The 18,920-nt window shown below is 69.9% G+C and overlaps 5 non-coding genes across 5 annotated transcripts; all 5 read left to right on the top strand.

The window, feature by feature from the left end:
• The first annotated feature begins 311 nt into the window (after positions 1 to 311).
• LOC139043738 (5S ribosomal RNA) lies at positions 312 to 430 on the top strand. The gene has a single exon (XR_011500804.1). It is a non-coding gene; the product is annotated as a 5S ribosomal RNA (ribosomal RNA).
• Positions 431 to 4,565: 4,135 nt separating this feature from the next.
• On the top strand, positions 4,566 to 4,684 carry LOC139043737 (5S ribosomal RNA). Its single transcript, XR_011500803.1, has one exon. It is a non-coding gene; the product is annotated as a 5S ribosomal RNA (ribosomal RNA).
• Positions 4,685 to 8,820: 4,136 nt separating this feature from the next.
• LOC139043736 (5S ribosomal RNA) lies at positions 8,821 to 8,939 on the top strand. Its single transcript, XR_011500802.1, has one exon. It is a non-coding gene; the product is annotated as a 5S ribosomal RNA (ribosomal RNA).
• Positions 8,940 to 13,074: 4,135 nt separating this feature from the next.
• LOC139043735 (5S ribosomal RNA) lies at positions 13,075 to 13,193 on the top strand. Its single transcript, XR_011500801.1, has one exon. It is a non-coding gene; the product is annotated as a 5S ribosomal RNA (ribosomal RNA).
• A 4,136-nt stretch (positions 13,194 to 17,329) lies between these two features.
• On the top strand, positions 17,330 to 17,448 carry LOC139043733 (5S ribosomal RNA). Its single transcript, XR_011500799.1, has one exon. It is a non-coding gene; the product is annotated as a 5S ribosomal RNA (ribosomal RNA).
• Positions 17,449 to 18,920: the final 1,472 nt, after the last annotated feature.

Genomic DNA, 18,920 nt, shown 5'->3' with positions numbered 1-18,920 from the left:
CCCACCGCCGCCCCCACCACCCCTCGTTTCCCACCGCCGCCCGCCCCGCCCCGCCTCCTCGCACCCCGGGCTGCTCCAGGCCTCCGCGCCCTGGGAGGGCAGCAGGGCGGGGCAGCGCAGGGTTTGGCTGGCCCGCTGGCCGCGCCCGAGGCGGCCGCGGCGGGAGGCAGCAGCGGGAGGAAGGCGGCAGGCCGGGCGCGGGCGCAGGGGGCGCCGGCGGCGGGTGCGCGTCACAGAGGCCTGGGCGCGCGCGAGCCGCGGGCCGGGCGACGCGGCGCGGCTTCTTAGGGGCGCCGGCGGCAGGCGCCAGCGTCTACGGCCATACCACCCTGAACGCGCCCGATCTCGTCTGATCTCGGAAGCTAAGCAGGGTCGGGCCTGGTTAGTACTTGGATGGGAGACCGCCTGGGAATACCGGGTGCTGTAGGCTTTTGCCTCCCTCGCCTTTTGCCGCCGGCCGGGCGCGGCTCCCTCCGCGCTCCTGCCGCCCCTCCTCCGTCCTGCGGCCTCCGGCCTCCGTCCTCCGCGGACGCCCCCCACCCCTCCAGCCAGCCCGACCCCCCCCACCCTCCCCCTCCCCTCCCGCCCCCCTCCGCACCGCGGGCCCGCCGGCGCCGCCCATGGGCAGGGCCCAACCCCTCCCCGCCACAGCCCAACCCTTCCAGCTCGCGGCCCCACCCGAACCCAGGGCCAATCGGGGCCAGCCCGGCGGGACCGGGACCGGGACCGGGACCGGGACCCCGACGCCGCACACGCCGCCGGCCGGCTCCCTCTGGCCTCGGCCTCTTCCCACCCGCTCGGCTCCCGCTCCGGTGACACCCCAGCCCTTCCCTCGGCGCCCCGCCCCCGCCGCCCCAGCCGCCGGGTAGAGTCGTCCTGTCAGGTGGAACGGATTCCACGGCGGTGCCGGGAGGCCCAAACGGGTCCCAAAGCGACCAGCCCCGCCCACCGAGGAAAGGCACCTGGTCAGGCTTTTCCAGACACCGCCCGCTTCTCCAAGGACAGGGCGGACTGGGTTAGAGAGGAGCGTCTCGGGCACCTCACCCAAGACGGGATGGCTTCTGCCTTTGCTGGCGTCTCTGCCGCTGCAGGTCATCTTCTAAAACCTGGTACCCGCTTGCTTGTCCTTGAGAGGCTCATTCACAATCAACACTCCTTTCCCGACCTAAGTTTGTCCCTGTCAGTTTGTCTCGCTTTTCCTTCCAGAAGCCCCCTTCCCGGGGTGGGGGGGAGGGGGGGAGGTGGTGGTGGTGGGGGGGGGGTAGGGGGGTGGGTGGGTCTGAGTTTCAAGCTCCACCTGACTAGGATCCCATTCTGCTTTCGCCTTCGGGCGGTCCTGCCTCGCTTGGAAACGCTGCTACGTTGCTCCTGGTGGATGAGCTTGCGTTCGTTTTGAGTTTGAGAACGCTGGATGCAAAGACGAGGAGTCTTGATGGCTGAGGCTTTTGGTGTCCCCTCACTCGGGGGCCTCCCTCTCTTCCCGCCTCCCCCCGCCTCCCCACCCACCCCCTCACACCCGACCCCTACCACCCCAGGGCCCCGGCCGGGCCCCGCCCCTCCAGGCCGCATCTGTCAGAGGGAGTTGAAAAGCCTCCTGACAGGACACGTCCTCCCTCAGCAGCCAGCCCTTCCTGGCTCCCTGGCTTCAGCTTTCCGTTCGCGTGGCTCGGGCAGCCTTTCGCATCTTCTTTGCACCTGCCTGTGTTTGCAACAGAGGACCGTGGCCAAGGGATCCAGGAAACCGGGAGGAGAGCTGGCTTCCGGGGAGGCGAATGGGAAGGACAGGGAGGCAGAGAGGGAGCCTTGCCTCAGAGAACGGACTTTGAACCCCCGAAGGGAAAAGTCCTCCAGATAAATCACGTCTTCCCCACCGAATCCAAGAGCCATACTCGCTCGCTGTGGAAAAATGGGGACATCCCGGTCAAAGCAGGACGAGAGAGGACCCAAAGCTCCCTCCTCTCCCCGTTCAGCCATCGTCGTCCTGGGAGGGAGTCTCTTCGCGGTTCGCTTCTCCTGCCGGCCCCGTTTCCCCTCCTGCCAACCCAGCGCCTCTCTCGCCTGCTCCTCGCTTCCTCGGGCTGCGGGCTGCGGGCTGCGGGATGGGGGAGGGGGGGGGTGCGGTGCGCGTCGCTCCCTGCCAGCTCGTGCCCGGGGTGGTTCTGACGGGTCCCCGGATCTGATCTCCGAGGAGCACCTTCTGCGGGGAGAAGCGGGACTGCGTCCCTGTCAGTTTCCCGGAGCGCGGGACCGGAGCCTTGCCCCGAAACGCAGGCTCGGGAGACCGAAGTCCTGAGCTGAAACCCAAGGGGCGCCGTCTCCCGCGAGTGACGTGCCCTCCCTGAGCTGCGCTTTCCTCCTCTGGTGCGAGGGGGTCCTGGCGTTCGTGCCTCCTTGCGGGGGCGAGTGCTGGTGAGAACGCAAGCGGGAAATACGGAGCAGACCGCTCAGCACGGAGCGCGGCCTCGGTGGGGGCCCGGGCCTCGGCCGCCGTCCTTCCCCACGAGCCTACTTCTTGCCGCCGAGGCTCATCCAGCACCCAGGGATCGATCGCCTGGCTGCTTCCGGCCAGACACTCTCCTAGGTGCTGGCCACCCAGCAGCCGAGAACGCGGGTGCCAATCTCGGCCTCCGGGGCGTTCGCCTCCTCGCCTCTGGGGCCGCAAGACCAGCGGTGTGCCTACGCATGCCGGCCAGAGGTGGCAGAACCTGACGAGGACACGTGCCGTGGAAAATGGAGAGCTTGGCGCCCCGGAGGGCCTCGTCGGACGTCTGTGGATGGCCGTCGCTCTCTTTGCCGAAGCCCGCCCCCTGCCCATCTTCTCTCCGTCCCAGGGTCCCCTTTCCAGTGGGACGCAAGAAGGCCCACAGGGCCCAAACGCTGGAGACGGGCAGCGCACACAGCGCGCCCTGGGTCCCGGGGGGTGCGGCGGGAAAGCCTTGCGGCACAGAACCCTGAAGCCCAGAGGTCTCGAGACAGGGAGAGCCGGGACGTCGGCAGGCACCGACGGGCCTTCGGACGCGACTCTTCCTCCCCGTCATCACACCGTGCTGCTCCTCCCTCCGTCCTGGGCGCGAGCGCGCTCTTGGGAAGACGGAGGCGCCTTCGTCGGTGACCTAGCGGGCGGGAGATCCCGGGCAACGTCCCCAGCGGCACTTGAGCAGAACGGGGACGCTGCGGTCGGTCGTCGGGGAGGGGCTTCTACATGTCTGGTAGATGGAGCTGCTTTCTCGTGCCAAGTTCTCTGGGCCCTGACTTTTCTGCCTGCTCCTTCTATCAACTCAGTAAGGTCGGGGGTGCCCGGCAGAAAGAGGAAAAGAGCCAGAGCGAAGAAGCGGAGAGAAAGGAACACACAAACCCGGACGCACACACACACACAGGCACACAGACACACAGGCGCGCGCGCGCGCGCGCGCACACACACACACACACACACACACACGCCTACACACCCACTCGCACAACCCGCACAAGCACACGCACACGCAAGCGCAGACAGAGCGCGCCAGCGAGCTCCGGTGCCTGCCTGTGGTTCCTGGGCGATGGCGGGGCAGCGATGCCGGGAGCCCGGGACTCCTGAGAGCCTGTCTGCGCGGCCTAGGGCCCCAGGGGTGATCGCCAGCCCCGGGGCCCCTGCCTCCTGGCCCGGGCCCAGCTCCAGCACCACCGCCCTCCTGGGGGGGAAGCGAGCTCTTGGGCAGAGCCTCTCTGGGTCAGGGTGGGTGTCTGTCTAGGTCCGTGTCTTGGATCCTCTCCGTGTCGCCGTTTCTCTGTTTCTCCGTGTCTCTGTCTCTGTCTCTGTCTCTGGGTCTCTGGGCTGGCGCCAGCAGGAGCTGTCCAGGGTCCCCGCGAGGGGCGGGTTGGGGGCGGGGTGCCGGTCTCCTGGGCGGCGCTGGCGGGGGGGAAGTGTGGCCGCCCCGCCTCCCCGCTCCCTCAGGGGCAGCGCGGCGGGCTTCCGCTGACGCCCTCTGGTCGCGCCGGTGGCTCCGCCTGGGTTTGGGCAAGTCGGGGCCCGGCCGGCGCCGCAGAGGTCAGGGCTCCCGCTGGGAGGCCCCTCGGGCCGGAGGGGACTCAGAGGAGCACGGGCCCGGCGGCCCGACGCCCCGACGCCTCGGGCCAAGTGCCCCGCGCCACCCCCCTCCCAGCAGCCGCATCTCCTGCGACCCATCGCCGGATCCGAGCGGCCAGGGCGGCCTGGAGTGTTCCCGGGCCGCGAGGGGAGAGCGCCCAGCCAGGCGCCCCGCCCCCATCCCCGCCCCCACCGCCGCCCCCACCACCCCTCGTTTCCCACCGCCGCCCGCCCCGCCCCGCCTCCTCGCACCCCGGGCTGCTCCAGGCCTCCGCGCCCTGGGAGGGCAGCAGGGCGGGGCAGCGCAGGGTTTGGCTGGCCCGCTGGCCGCGCCCGAGGCGGCCGCGGCGGGAGGCAGCAGCGGGAGGAAGGCGGCAGGCCGAGCGCGGGCGCAGGGGGCGCCGGCGGCGGGTGCGCGTCACAGAGGCCTGGGCGCGCGCGAGCCGCGGGCCGGGCGACGCGGCGCGGCTTCTTAGGGGCGCCGGCGGCAGGCGCCAGCGTCTACGGCCATACCACCCTGAACGCGCCCGATCTCGTCTGATCTCGGAAGCTAAGCAGGGTCGGGCCTGGTTAGTACTTGGATGGGAGACCGCCTGGGAATACCGGGTGCTGTAGGCTTTTGCCTCCCTCGCCTTTTGCCGCCGGCCGGGCGCGGCTCCCTCCGCGCTCCTGCCGCCCCTCCTCCGTCCTGCGGCCTCCGGCCTCCGTCCTCCGCGGACGCCCCCCACCCCTCCAGCCAGCCCGACCCCCCCCACCCTCCCCCTCCCCTCCCGCCCCCCTCCGCACCGCGGGCCCGCCGGCGCCGCCCATGGGCAGGGCCCAACCCCTCCCCGCCACAGCCCAACCCTTCCAGCTCGCGGCCCCACCCGAACCCAGGGCCAATCGGGGCCAGCCCGGCGGGACCGGGACCGGGACCGGGACCGGGACCCCGACGCCGCACACGCCGCCGGCCGGCTCCCTCTGGCCTCGGCCTCTTCCCACCCGCTCGGCTCCCGCTCCGGTGACACCCCAGCCCTTCCCTCGGCGCCCCGCCCCCGCCGCCCCAGCCGCCGGGTAGAGTCGTCCTGTCAGGTGGAACGGATTCCACGGCGGTGCCGGGAGGCCCAAACGGGTCCCAAAGCGACCAGCCCCGCCCACCGAGGAAAGGCACCTGGTCAGGCTTTTCCAGACACCGCCCGCTTCTCCAAGGACAGGGCGGACTGGGTTAGAGAGGAGCGTCTCGGGCACCTCACCCAAGACGGGATGGCTTCTGCCTTTGCTGGCGTCTCTGCCGCTGCAGGTCATCTTCTAAAACCTGGTACCCGCTTGCTTGTCCTTGAGAGGCTCATTCACAATCAACACTCCTTTCCCGACCTAAGTTTGTCCCTGTCAGTTTGTCTCGCTTTTCCTTCCAGAAGCCCCCTTCCCGGGGTGGGGGGGAGGGGGGGAGGTGGTGGTGGTGGGGGGGGGGGTAGGGGGGTGGGTGGGTCTGAGTTTCAAGCTCCACCTGACTAGGATCCCATTCTGCTTTCGCCTTCGGGCGGTCCTGCCTCGCTTGGAAACGCTGCTACGTTGCTCCTGGTGGATGAGCTTGCGTTCGTTTTGAGTTTGAGAACGCTGGATGCAAAGACGAGGAGTCTTGATGGCTGAGGCTTTTGGTGTCCCCTCACTCGGGGGCCTCCCTCTCTTCCCGCCTCCCCCCGCCTCCCCACCCACCCCCTCACACCCGACCCCTACCACCCCAGGGCCCCGGCCGGGCCCCGCCCCTCCAGGCCGCATCTGTCAGAGGGAGTTGAAAAGCCTCCTGACAGGACACGTCCTCCCTCAGCAGCCAGCCCTTCCTGGCTCCCTGGCTTCAGCTTTCCGTTCGCGTGGCTCGGGCAGCCTTTCGCATCTTCTTTGCACCTGCCTGTGTTTGCAACAGAGGACCGTGGCCAAGGGATCCAGGAAACCGGGAGGAGAGCTGGCTTCCGGGGAGGCGAATGGGAAGGACAGGGAGGCAGAGAGGGAGCCTTGCCTCAGAGAACGGACTTTGAACCCCCGAAGGGAAAAGTCCTCCAGATAAATCACGTCTTCCCCACCGAATCCAAGAGCCATACTCGCTCGCTGTGGAAAAATGGGGACATCCCGGTCAAAGCAGGACGAGAGAGGACCCAAAGCTCCCTCCTCTCCCCGTTCAGCCATCGTCGTCCTGGGAGGGAGTCTCTTCGCGGTTCGCTTCTCCTGCCGGCCCCGTTTCCCCTCCTGCCAACCCAGCGCCTCTCTCGCCTGCTCCTCGCTTCCTCGGGCTGCGGGCTGCGGGCTGCGGGATGGGGGAGGGGGGGGGTGCGGTGCGCGTCGCTCCCTGCCAGCTCGTGCCCGGGGTGGTTCTGACGGGTCCCCGGATCTGATCTCCGAGGAGCACCTTCTGCGGGGAGAAGCGGGACTGCGTCCCTGTCAGTTTCCCGGAGCGCGGGACCGGAGCCTTGCCCCGAAACGCAGGCTCGGGAGACCGAAGTCCTGAGCTGAAACCCAAGGGGCGCCGTCTCCCGCGAGTGACGTGCCCTCCCTGAGCTGCGCTTTCCTCCTCTGGTGCGAGGGGGTCCTGGCGTTCGTGCCTCCTTGCGGGGGCGAGTGCTGGTGAGAACGCAAGCGGGAAATACGGAGCAGACCGCTCAGCACGGAGCGCGGCCTCGGTGGGGGCCCGGGCCTCGGCCGCCGTCCTTCCCCACGAGCCTACTTCTTGCCGCCGAGGCTCATCCAGCACCCAGGGATCGATCGCCTGGCTGCTTCCGGCCAGACACTCTCCTAGGTGCTGGCCACCCAGCAGCCGAGAACGCGGGTGCCAATCTCGGCCTCCGGGGCGTTCGCCTCCTCGCCTCTGGGGCCGCAAGACCAGCGGTGTGCCTACGCATGCCGGCCAGAGGTGGCAGAACCTGACGAGGACACGTGCCGTGGAAAATGGAGAGCTTGGCGCCCCGGAGGGCCTCGTCGGACGTCTGTGGATGGCCGTCGCTCTCTTTGCCGAAGCCCGCCCCCTGCCCATCTTCTCTCCGTCCCAGGGTCCCCTTTCCAGTGGGACGCAAGAAGGCCCACAGGGCCCAAACGCTGGAGACGGGCAGCGCACACAGCGCGCCCTGGGTCCCGGGGGGTGCGGCGGGAAAGCCTTGCGGCACAGAACCCTGAAGCCCAGAGGTCTCGAGACAGGGAGAGCCGGGACGTCGGCAGGCACCGACGGGCCTTCGGACGCGACTCTTCCTCCCCGTCATCACACCGTGCTGCTCCTCCCTCCGTCCTGGGCGCGAGCGCGCTCTTGGGAAGACGGAGGCGCCTTCGTCGGTGACCTAGCGGGCGGGAGATCCCGGGCAACGTCCCCAGCGGCACTTGAGCAGAACGGGGACGCTGCGGTCGGTCGTCGGGGAGGGGCTTCTACATGTCTGGTAGATGGAGCTGCTTTCTCGTGCCAAGTTCTCTGGGCCCTGACTTTTCTGCCTGCTCCTTCTATCAACTCAGTAAGGTCGGGGGTGCCCGGCAGAAAGAGGAAAAGAGCCAGAGCGAAGAAGCGGAGAGAAAGGAACACACAAACCCGGACGCACACACACACACAGGCACACAGACACACAGGCGCGCGCGCGCGCGCGCGCACACACACACACACACACACACACACGCCTACACACCCACTCGCACAACCCGCACAAGCACACGCACACGCAAGCGCAGACAGAGCGCGCCAGCGAGCTCCGGTGCCTGCCTGTGGTTCCTGGGCGATGGCGGGGCAGCGATGCCGGGAGCCCGGGACTCCTGAGAGCCTGTCTGCGCGGCCTAGGGCCCCAGGGGTGATCGCCAGCCCCGGGGCCCCTGCCTCCTGGCCCGGGCCCAGCTCCAGCACCACCGCCCTCCTGGGGGGGAAGCGAGCTCTTGGGCAGAGCCTCTCTGGGTCAGGGTGGGTGTCTGTCTAGGTCCGTGTCTTGGATCCTCTCCGTGTCGCCGTTTCTCTGTTTCTCCGTGTCTCTGTCTCTGTCTCTGTCTCTGGGTCTCTGGGCTGGCGCCAGCAGGAGCTGTCCAGGGTCCCCGCGAGGGGCGGGTTGGGGGCGGGGTGCCGGTCTCCTGGGCGGCGCTGGCGGGGGGGAAGTGTGGCCGCCCCGCCTCCCCGCTCCCTCAGGGGCAGCGCGGCGGGCTTCCGCTGACGCCCTCTGGTCGCGCCGGTGGCTCCGCCTGGGTTTGGGCAAGTCGGGGCCCGGCCGGCGCCGCAGAGGTCAGGGCTCCCGCTGGGAGGCCCCTCGGGCCGGAGGGGACTCAGAGGAGCACGGGCCCGGCGGCCCGACGCCCCGACGCCTCGGGCCAAGTGCCCCGCGCCACCCCCCTCCCAGCAGCCGCATCTCCTGCGACCCATCGCCGGATCCGAGCGGCCAGGGCGGCCTGGAGTGTTCCCGGGCCGCGAGGGGAGAGCGCCCAGCCAGGCGCCCCGCCCCCATCCCCGCCCCCACCGCCGCCCCCACCACCCCTCGTTTCCCACCGCCGCCCGCCCCGCCCCGCCTCCTCGCACCCCGGGCTGCTCCAGGCCTCCGCGCCCTGGGAGGGCAGCAGGGCGGGGCAGCGCAGGGTTTGGCTGGCCCGCTGGCCGCGCCCGAGGCGGCCGCGGCGGGAGGCAGCAGCGGGAGGAAGGCGGCAGGCCGGGCGCGGGCGCAGGGGGCGCCGGCGGCGGGTGCGCGTCACAGAGGCCTGGGCGCGCGCGAGCCGCGGGCCGGGCGACGCGGCGCGGCTTCTTAGGGGCGCCGGCGGCAGGCGCCAGCGTCTACGGCCATACCACCCTGAACGCGCCCGATCTCGTCTGATCTCGGAAGCTAAGCAGGGTCGGGCCTGGTTAGTACTTGGATGGGAGACCGCCTGGGAATACCGGGTGCTGTAGGCTTTTGCCTCCCTCGCCTTTTGCCGCCGGCCGGGCGCGGCTCCCTCCGCGCTCCTGCCGCCCCTCCTCCGTCCTGCGGCCTCCGGCCTCCGTCCTCCGCGGACGCCCCCCACCCCTCCAGCCAGCCCGACCCCCCCCACCCTCCCCCTCCCCTCCCGCCCCCCTCCGCACCGCGGGCCCGCCGGCGCCGCCCATGGGCAGGGCCCAACCCCTCCCCGCCACAGCCCAACCCTTCCAGCTCGCGGCCCCACCCGAACCCAGGGCCAATCGGGGCCAGCCCGGCGGGACCGGGACCGGGACCGGGACCGGGACCCCGACGCCGCACACGCCGCCGGCCGGCTCCCTCTGGCCTCGGCCTCTTCCCACCCGCTCGGCTCCCGCTCCGGTGACACCCCAGCCCTTCCCTCGGCGCCCCGCCCCCGCCGCCCCAGCCGCCGGGTAGAGTCGTCCTGTCAGGTGGAACGGATTCCACGGCGGTGCCGGGAGGCCCAAACGGGTCCCAAAGCGACCAGCCCCGCCCACCGAGGAAAGGCACCTGGTCAGGCTTTTCCAGACACCGCCCGCTTCTCCAAGGACAGGGCGGACTGGGTTAGAGAGGAGCGTCTCGGGCACCTCACCCAAGACGGGATGGCTTCTGCCTTTGCTGGCGTCTCTGCCGCTGCAGGTCATCTTCTAAAACCTGGTACCCGCTTGCTTGTCCTTGAGAGGCTCATTCACAATCAACACTCCTTTCCCGACCTAAGTTTGTCCCTGTCAGTTTGTCTCGCTTTTCCTTCCAGAAGCCCCCTTCCCGGGGTGGGGGGGAGGGGGGGAGGTGGTGGTGGTGGGGGGGGGGGTAGGGGGGTGGGTGGGTCTGAGTTTCAAGCTCCACCTGACTAGGATCCCATTCTGCTTTCGCCTTCGGGCGGTCCTGCCTCGCTTGGAAACGCTGCTACGTTGCTCCTGGTGGATGAGCTTGCGTTCGTTTTGAGTTTGAGAACGCTGGATGCAAAGACGAGGAGTCTTGATGGCTGAGGCTTTTGGTGTCCCCTCACTCGGGGGCCTCCCTCTCTTCCCGCCTCCCCCCGCCTCCCCACCCACCCCCTCACACCCGACCCCTACCACCCCAGGGCCCCGGCCGGGCCCCGCCCCTCCAGGCCGCATCTGTCAGAGGGAGTTGAAAAGCCTCCTGACAGGACACGTCCTCCCTCAGCAGCCAGCCCTTCCTGGCTCCCTGGCTTCAGCTTTCCGTTCGCGTGGCTCGGGCAGCCTTTCGCATCTTCTTTGCACCTGCCTGTGTTTGCAACAGAGGACCGTGGCCAAGGGATCCAGGAAACCGGGAGGAGAGCTGGCTTCCGGGGAGGCGAATGGGAAGGACAGGGAGGCAGAGAGGGAGCCTTGCCTCAGAGAACGGACTTTGAACCCCCGAAGGGAAAAGTCCTCCAGATAAATCACGTCTTCCCCACCGAATCCAAGAGCCATACTCGCTCGCTGTGGAAAAATGGGGACATCCCGGTCAAAGCAGGACGAGAGAGGACCCAAAGCTCCCTCCTCTCCCCGTTCAGCCATCGTCGTCCTGGGAGGGAGTCTCTTCGCGGTTCGCTTCTCCTGCCGGCCCCGTTTCCCCTCCTGCCAACCCAGCGCCTCTCTCGCCTGCTCCTCGCTTCCTCGGGCTGCGGGCTGCGGGCTGCGGGATGGGGGAGGGGGGGGGTGCGGTGCGCGTCGCTCCCTGCCAGCTCGTGCCCGGGGTGGTTCTGACGGGTCCCCGGATCTGATCTCCGAGGAGCACCTTCTGCGGGGAGAAGCGGGACTGCGTCCCTGTCAGTTTCCCGGAGCGCGGGACCGGAGCCTTGCCCCGAAACGCAGGCTCGGGAGACCGAAGTCCTGAGCTGAAACCCAAGGGGCGCCGTCTCCCGCGAGTGACGTGCCCTCCCTGAGCTGCGCTTTCCTCCTCTGGTGCGAGGGGGTCCTGGCGTTCGTGCCTCCTTGCGGGGGCGAGTGCTGGTGAGAACGCAAGCGGGAAATACGGAGCAGACCGCTCAGCACGGAGCGCGGCCTCGGTGGGGGCCCGGGCCTCGGCCGCCGTCCTTCCCCACGAGCCTACTTCTTGCCGCCGAGGCTCATCCAGCACCCAGGGATCGATCGCCTGGCTGCTTCCGGCCAGACACTCTCCTAGGTGCTGGCCACCCAGCAGCCGAGAACGCGGGTGCCAATCTCGGCCTCCGGGGCGTTCGCCTCCTCGCCTCTGGGGCCGCAAGACCAGCGGTGTGCCTACGCATGCCGGCCAGAGGTGGCAGAACCTGACGAGGACACGTGCCGTGGAAAATGGAGAGCTTGGCGCCCCGGAGGGCCTCGTCGGACGTCTGTGGATGGCCGTCGCTCTCTTTGCCGAAGCCCGCCCCCTGCCCATCTTCTCTCCGTCCCAGGGTCCCCTTTCCAGTGGGACGCAAGAAGGCCCACAGGGCCCAAACGCTGGAGACGGGCAGCGCACACAGCGCGCCCTGGGTCCCGGGGGGTGCGGCGGGAAAGCCTTGCGGCACAGAACCCTGAAGCCCAGAGGTCTCGAGACAGGGAGAGCCGGGACGTCGGCAGGCACCGACGGGCCTTCGGACGCGACTCTTCCTCCCCGTCATCACACCGTGCTGCTCCTCCCTCCGTCCTGGGCGCGAGCGCGCTCTTGGGAAGACGGAGGCGCCTTCGTCGGTGACCTAGCGGGCGGGAGATCCCGGGCAACGTCCCCAGCGGCACTTGAGCAGAACGGGGACGCTGCGGTCGGTCGTCGGGGAGGGGCTTCTACATGTCTGGTAGATGGAGCTGCTTTCTCGTGCCAAGTTCTCTGGGCCCTGACTTTTCTGCCTGCTCCTTCTATCAACTCAGTAAGGTCGGGGGTGCCCGGCAGAAAGAGGAAAAGAGCCAGAGCGAAGAAGCGGAGAGAAAGGAACACACAAACCCGGACGCACACACACACACAGGCACACAGACACACAGGCGCGCGCGCGCGCGCGCGCACACACACACACACACACACACACACGCCTACACACCCACTCGCACAACCCGCACAAGCACACGCACACGCAAGCGCAGACAGAGCGCGCCAGCGAGCTCCGGTGCCTGCCTGTGGTTCCTGGGCGATGGCGGGGCAGCGATGCCGGGAGCCCGGGACTCCTGAGAGCCTGTCTGCGCGGCCTAGGGCCCCAGGGGTGATCGCCAGCCCCGGGGCCCCTGCCTCCTGGCCCGGGCCCAGCTCCAGCACCACCGCCCTCCTGGGGGGGAAGCGAGCTCTTGGGCAGAGCCTCTCTGGGTCAGGGTGGGTGTCTGTCTAGGTCCGTGTCTTGGATCCTCTCCGTGTCGCCGTTTCTCTGTTTCTCCGTGTCTCTGTCTCTGTCTCTGTCTCTGGGTCTCTGGGCTGGCGCCAGCAGGAGCTGTCCAGGGTCCCCGCGAGGGGCGGGTTGGGGGCGGGGTGCCGGTCTCCTGGGCGGCGCTGGCGGGGGGAAGGGTGGCCGCCCCGCCTCCCCGCTCCCTCAGGGGCAGCGCGGCGGGCTTCCGCTGACGCCCTCTGGTCGCGCCGGTGGCTCCGCCTGGGTTTGGGCAAGTCGGGGCCCGGCCGGCGCCGCAGAGGTCAGGGCTCCCGCTGGGAGGCCCCTCGGGCCGGAGGGGACTCAGAGGAGCACGGGCCCGGCGGCCCGACGCCCCGACGCCTCGGGCCAAGTGCCCCGCGCCACCCCCCTCCCAGCAGCCGCATCTCCTGCGACCCATCGCCGGATCCGAGCGGCCAGGGCGGCCTGGAGTGTTCCCGGGCCGCGAGGGGAGAGCGCCCAGCCAGGCGCCCCGCCCCCATCCCCGCCCCCACCGCCGCCCCCACCACCCCTCGTTTCCCACCGCCGCCCGCCCCGCCCCGCCTCCTCGCACCCCGGGCTGCTCCAGGCCTCCGCGCCCTGGGAGGGCAGCAGGGCGGGGCAGCGCAGGGTTTGGCTGGCCCGCTGGCCGCGCCCGAGGCGGCCGCGGCGGGAGGCAGCAGCGGGAGGAAGGCGGCAGGCCGGGCGCGGGCGCAGGGGGCGCCGGCGGCGGGTGCGCGTCACAGAGGCCTGGGCGCGCGCGAGCCGCGGGCCGGGCGACGCGGCGCGGCTTCTTAGGGGCGCCGGCGGCAGGCGCCAGCGTCTACGGCCATACCACCCTGAACGCGCCCGATCTCGTCTGATCTCGGAAGCTAAGCAGGGTCGGGCCTGGTTAGTACTTGGATGGGAGACCGCCTGGGAATACCGGGTGCTGTAGGCTTTTGCCTCCCTCGCCTTTTGCCGCCGGCCGGGCGCGGCTCCCTCCGCGCTCCTGCCGCCCCTCCTCCGTCCTGCGGCCTCCGGCCTCCGTCCTCCGCGGACGCCCCCCACCCCTCCAGCCAGCCCGACCCCCCCCACCCTCCCCCTCCCCTCCCGCCCCCCTCCGCACCGCGGGCCCGCCGGCGCCGCCCATGGGCAGGGCCCAACCCCTCCCCGCCACAGCCCAACCCTTCCAGCTCGCGGCCCCACCCGAACCCAGGGCCAATCGGGGCCAGCCCGGCGGGACCGGGACCGGGACCGGGACCGGGACCCCGACGCCGCACACGCCGCCGGCCGGCTCCCTCTGGCCTCGGCCTCTTCCCACCCGCTCGGCTCCCGCTCCGGTGACACCCCAGCCCTTCCCTCGGCGCCCCGCCCCCGCCGCCCCAGCCGCCGGGTAGAGTCGTCCTGTCAGGTGGAACGGATTCCACGGCGGTGCCGGGAGGCCCAAACGGGTCCCAAAGCGACCAGCCCCGCCCACCGAGGAAAGGCACCTGGTCAGGCTTTTCCAGACACCGCCCGCTTCTCCAAGGACAGGGCGGACTGGGTTAGAGAGGAGCGTCTCGGGCACCTCACCCAAGACGGGATGGCTTCTGCCTTTGCTGGCGTCTCTGCCGCTGCAGGTCATCTTCTAAAACCTGGTACCCGCTTGCTTGTCCTTGAGAGGCTCATTCACAATCAACACTCCTTTCCCGACCTAAGTTTGTCCCTGTCAGTTTGTCTCGCTTTTCCTTCCAGAAGCCCCCTTCCCGGGGTGGGGGGGAGGGGGGGAGGTGGTGGTGGTGGGGGGGGGGGTAGGGGGGTGGGTGGGTCTGAGTTTCAAGCTCCACCTGACTAGGATCCCATTCTGCTTTCGCCTTCGGGCGGTCCTGCCTCGCTTGGAAACGCTGCTACGTTGCTCCTGGTGGATGAGCTTGCGTTCGTTTTGAGTTTGAGAACGCTGGATGCAAAGACGAGGAGTCTTGATGGCTGAGGCTTTTGGTGTCCCCTCACTCGGGGGCCTCCCTCTCTTCCCGCCTCCCCCCGCCTCCCCACCCACCCCCTCACACCCGACCCCTACCACCCCAGGGCCCCGGCCGGGCCCCGCCCCTCCAGGCCGCATCTGTCAGAGGGAGTTGAAAAGCCTCCTGACAGGACACGTCCTCCCTCAGCAGCCAGCCCTTCCTGGCTCCCTGGCTTCAGCTTTCCGTTCGCGTGGCTCGGGCAGCCTTTCGCATCTTCTTTGCACCTGCCTGTGTTTGCAACAGAGGACCGTGGCCAAGGGATCCAGGAAACCGGGAGGAGAGCTGGCTTCCGGGGAGGCGAATGGGAAGGACAGGGAGGCAGAGAGGGAGCCTTGCCTCAGAGAACGGACTTTGAACCCCCGAAGGGAAAAGTCCTCCAGATAAATCACGTCTTCCCCACCGAATCCAAGAGCCATACTCGCTCGCTGTGGAAAAATGGGGACATCCCGGTCAAAGCAGGACGAGAGAGGACCCAAAGCTCCCTCCTCTCCCCGTTCAGCCATCGTCGTCCTGGGAGGGAGTCTCTTCGCGGTTCGCTTCTCCTGCCGGCCCCGTTTCCCCTCCTGCCAACCCAGCGCCTCTCTCGCCTGCTCCTCGCTTCCTCGGGCTGCGGGCTGCGGGCTGCGGGATGGGGGAGGGGGGGGGTGCGGTGCGCGTCGCTCCCTGCCAGCTCGTGCCCGGGGTGGTTCTGACGGGTCCCCGGATCTGATCTCCGAGGAGCACCTTCTGCGGGGAGAAGCGGGACTGCGTCCCTGTCAGTTTCCCGGAGCGCGGGACCGGAGCCTTGCCCCGAAACGCAGGCTCGGGAGACCGAAGTCCTGAGCTGAAACCCAAGGGGCGCCGTCTCCCGCGAGTGACGTGCCCTCCCTGAGCTGCGCTTTCCTCCTCTGGTGCGAGGGGGTCCTGGCGTTCGTGCCTCCTTGCGGGGGCGAGTGCTGGTGAGAACGCAAGCGGGAAATACGGAGCAGACCGCTCAGCACGGAGCGCGGCCTCGGTGGGGGCCCGGGCCTCGGCCGCCGTCCTTCCCCACGAGCCTACTTCTTGCCGCCGAGGCTCATCCAGCACCCAGGGATCGATCGCCTGGCTGCTTCCGGCCAGACACTCTCCTAGGTGCTGGCCACCCAGCAGCCGAGAACGCGGGTGCCAATCTCGGCCTCCGGGGCGTTCGCCTCCTCGCCTCTGGGGCCGCAAGACCAGCGGTGTGCCTACGCATGCCGGCCAGAGGTGGCAGAACCTGACGAGGACACGTGCCGTGGAAAATGGAGAGCTTGGCGCCCCGGAGGGCCTCGTCGGACGTCTGTGGATGGCCGTCGCTCTCTTTGCCGAAGCCCGCCCCCTGCCCATCTTCTCTCCGTCCCAGGGTCCCCTTTCCAGTGGGACGCAAGAAGGCCCACAGGGCCCAAACGCTGGAGACGGGCAGCGCACACAGCGCGCCCTGGGTCCCGGGGGGTGCGGCGGGAAAGCCTTGCGGCACAGAACCCTGAAGCCCAGAGGTCTCGAGACAGGGAGAGCCGGGACGTCGGCAGGCACCGACGGGCCTTCGGACGCGACTCTTCCTCCCCGTCATCACACCGTGCTGCTCCTCCCTCCGTCCTGGGCGCGAGCGCGCTCTTGGGAAGACGGAGGCGCCTTCGTCGGTGACCTAGCGGGCGGGAGATCCCGGGCAACGTCCCCAGCGGCACTTGAGCAGAACGGGGACGCTGCGGTCGGTCGTCGGGGAGGGGCTTCTACATGTCTGGTAGATGGAGCTGCTTTCTCGTGCCAAGTTCTCTGGGCCCTGACTTTTCTGCCTGCTCCTTCTATCAACTCAGTAAGGTCGGGGGTGCCCGGCAGAAAGAGGAAAAGAGCCAGAGCGAAGAAGCGGAGAGAAAGGAACACACAAACCCGGACGCACACACACACACAGGCACACAGACACACAGGCGCGCGCGCGCGCGCGCGCACACACACACACACACACACACACACGCCTACACACCCACTCGCACAACCCGCACAAGCACACGCACACGCAAGCGCAGACAGAGCGCGCCAGCGAGCTCCGGTGCCTGCCTGTGGTTCCTGGGCGATGGCGGGGCAGCGATGCCGGGAGCCCGGGACTCCTGAGAGCCTGTCTGCGCGGCCTAGGGCCCCAGGGGTGATCGCCAGCCCCGGGGCCCCTGCCTCCTGGCCCGGGCCCAGCTCCAGCACCACCGCCCTCCTGGGGGGGAAGCGAGCTCTTGGGCAGAGCCTCTCTGGGTCAGGGTGGGTGTCTGTCTAGGTCCGTGTCTTGGATCCTCTCCGTGTCGCCGTTTCTCTGTTTCTCCGTGTCTCTGTCTCTGTCTCTGTCTCTGGGTCTCTGGGCTGGCGCCAGCAGGAGCTGTCCAGGGTCCCCGCGAGGGGCGGGTTGGGGGCGGGGTGCCGGTCTCCTGGGCGGCGCTGGCGGGGGGGAAGTGTGGCCGCCCCGCCTCCCCGCTCCCTCAGGGGCAGCGCGGCGGGCTTCCGCTGACGCCCTCTGGTCGCGCCGGTGGCTCCGCCTGGGTTTGGGCAAGTCGGGGCCCGGCCGGCGCCGCAGAGGTCAGGGCTCCCGCTGGGAGGCCCCTCGGGCCGGAGGGGACTCAGAGGAGCACGGGCCCGGCGGCCCGACGCCCCGACGCCTCGGGCCAAGTGCCCCGCGCCACCCCCCTCCCAGCAGCCGCATCTCCTGCGACCCATCGCCGGATCCGAGCGGCCAGGGCGGCCTGGAGTGTTCCCGGGCCGCGAGGGGAGAGCGCCCAGCCAGGCGCCCCGCCCCCATCCCCGCCCCCACCGCCGCCCCCACCACCCCTCGTTTCCCACCGCCGCCCGCCCCGCCCCGCCTCCTCGCACCCCGGGCTGCTCCAGGCCTCCGCGCCCTGGGAGGGCAGCAGGGCGGGGCAGCGCAGGGTTTGGCTGGCCCGCTGGCCGCGCCCGAGGCGGCCGCGGCGGGAGGCAGCAGCGGGAGGAAGGCGGCAGGCCGGGCGCGGGCGCAGGGGGCGCCGGCGGCGGGTGCGCGTCACAGAGGCCTGGGCGCGCGCGAGCCGCGGGCCGGGCGACGCGGCGCGGCTTCTTAGGGGCGCCGGCGGCAGGCGCCAGCGTCTACGGCCATACCACCCTGAACGCGCCCGATCTCGTCTGATCTCGGAAGCTAAGCAGGGTCGGGCCTGGTTAGTACTTGGATGGGAGACCGCCTGGGAATACCGGGTGCTGTAGGCTTTTGCCTCCCTCGCCTTTTGCCGCCGGCCGGGCGCGGCTCCCTCCGCGCTCCTGCCGCCCCTCCTCCGTCCTGCGGCCTCCGGCCTCCGTCCTCCGCGGACGCCCCCCACCCCTCCAGCCAGCCCGACCCCCCCCACCCTCCCCCTCCCCTCCCGCCCCCCTCCGCACCGCGGGCCCGCCGGCGCCGCCCATGGGCAGGGCCCAACCCCTCCCCGCCACAGCCCAACCCTTCCAGCTCGCGGCCCCACCCGAACCCAGGGCCAATCGGGGCCAGCCCGGCGGGACCGGGACCGGGACCGGGACCGGGACCGGGACCGGGACCGGGACCCCGACGCCGCACACGCCGCCGGCCGGCTCCCTCTGGCCTCGGCCTCTTCCCACCCGCTCGGCTCCCGCTCCGGTGACACCCCAGCCCTTCCCTCGGCGCCCCGCCCCCGCCGCCCCAGCCGCCGGGTAGAGTCGTCCTGTCAGGTGGAACGGATTCCACGGCGGTGCCGGGAGGCCCAAACGGGTCCCAAAGCGACCAGCCCCGCCCACCGAGGAAAGGCACCTGGTCAGGCTTTTCCAGACACCGCCCGCTTCTCCAAGGACAGGGCGGACTGGGTTAGAGAGGAGCGTCTCGGGCACCTCACCCAAGACGGGATGGCTTCTGCCTTTGCTGGCGTCTCTGCCGCTGCAGGTCATCTTCTAAAACCTGGTACCCGCTTGCTTGTCCTTGAGAGGCTCATTCACAATCAACACTCCTTTCCCGACCTAAGTTTGTCCCTGTCAGTTTGTCTCGCTTTTCCTTCCAGAAGCCCCCTTCCCGGGGTGGGGGGGAGGGGGGGAGGTGGTGGTGGTGGGGGGGGGTAGGGGGGTGGGTGGGTCTGAGTTTCAAGCTCCACCTGACTAGGATCCCATTCTGCTTTCGCTTCGGGCGGTCCTGCCTCGCTGGAAACGCTGCTACGTTGCTCCTGGTGGATGAGCTTGCGTTCGTTTTGAGTTTGAGAACGCTGGATGCAAAGACGAGGAGTCTTGATGGCTGAGGCTTTTGGTGTCCCCTCACTCGGGGGCCTCCCTCTCTTCCCGCCTCCCCCCGCCTCCCCACCCACCCCCTCACACCCGACCCCTACCACCCCAGGGCCCCGGCCGGGCCCCGCCCCTCCAGGGCCGCATCTGTCAGAGGGAGTTGAAAAGCCTCCTGACAGGACACGTCCCTCCCTCAGCAGCCAGCCCTTCCTGGCTCCCTGCTTCAGCTTTCCGTTCGCGTGGCTCGGGCAGCCTTTCGCATCTTCTTTGCACCTGCCTGTGTTTGCAACAGAGGACCGTGGCCAAGGGATCCAGGAAACCGGGAGGAGAGCTGGCTTCCGGGGAGGCGAATGGGAAGGACAGGGAGGCAGAGAGGGAGCCTTGCCTCAGAGAACGGACTTTGAACCCCCGAAGGGAAAAGTCCTCCAGATAAATCACGTCTTCCCCACCGAATCCAAGAGCCA

Source organism: Equus asinus, unplaced genomic scaffold (assembly GCF_041296235.1).
Source record: "Equus asinus isolate D_3611 breed Donkey unplaced genomic scaffold, EquAss-T2T_v2 contig_34, whole genome shotgun sequence".
NCBI lineage: Eukaryota > Metazoa > Chordata > Mammalia > Perissodactyla > Equidae > Equus > Equus asinus.
Note: the sequence above shows the minus strand (reverse complement) of the source record. Positions and strands in the feature narration are given on the sequence as shown.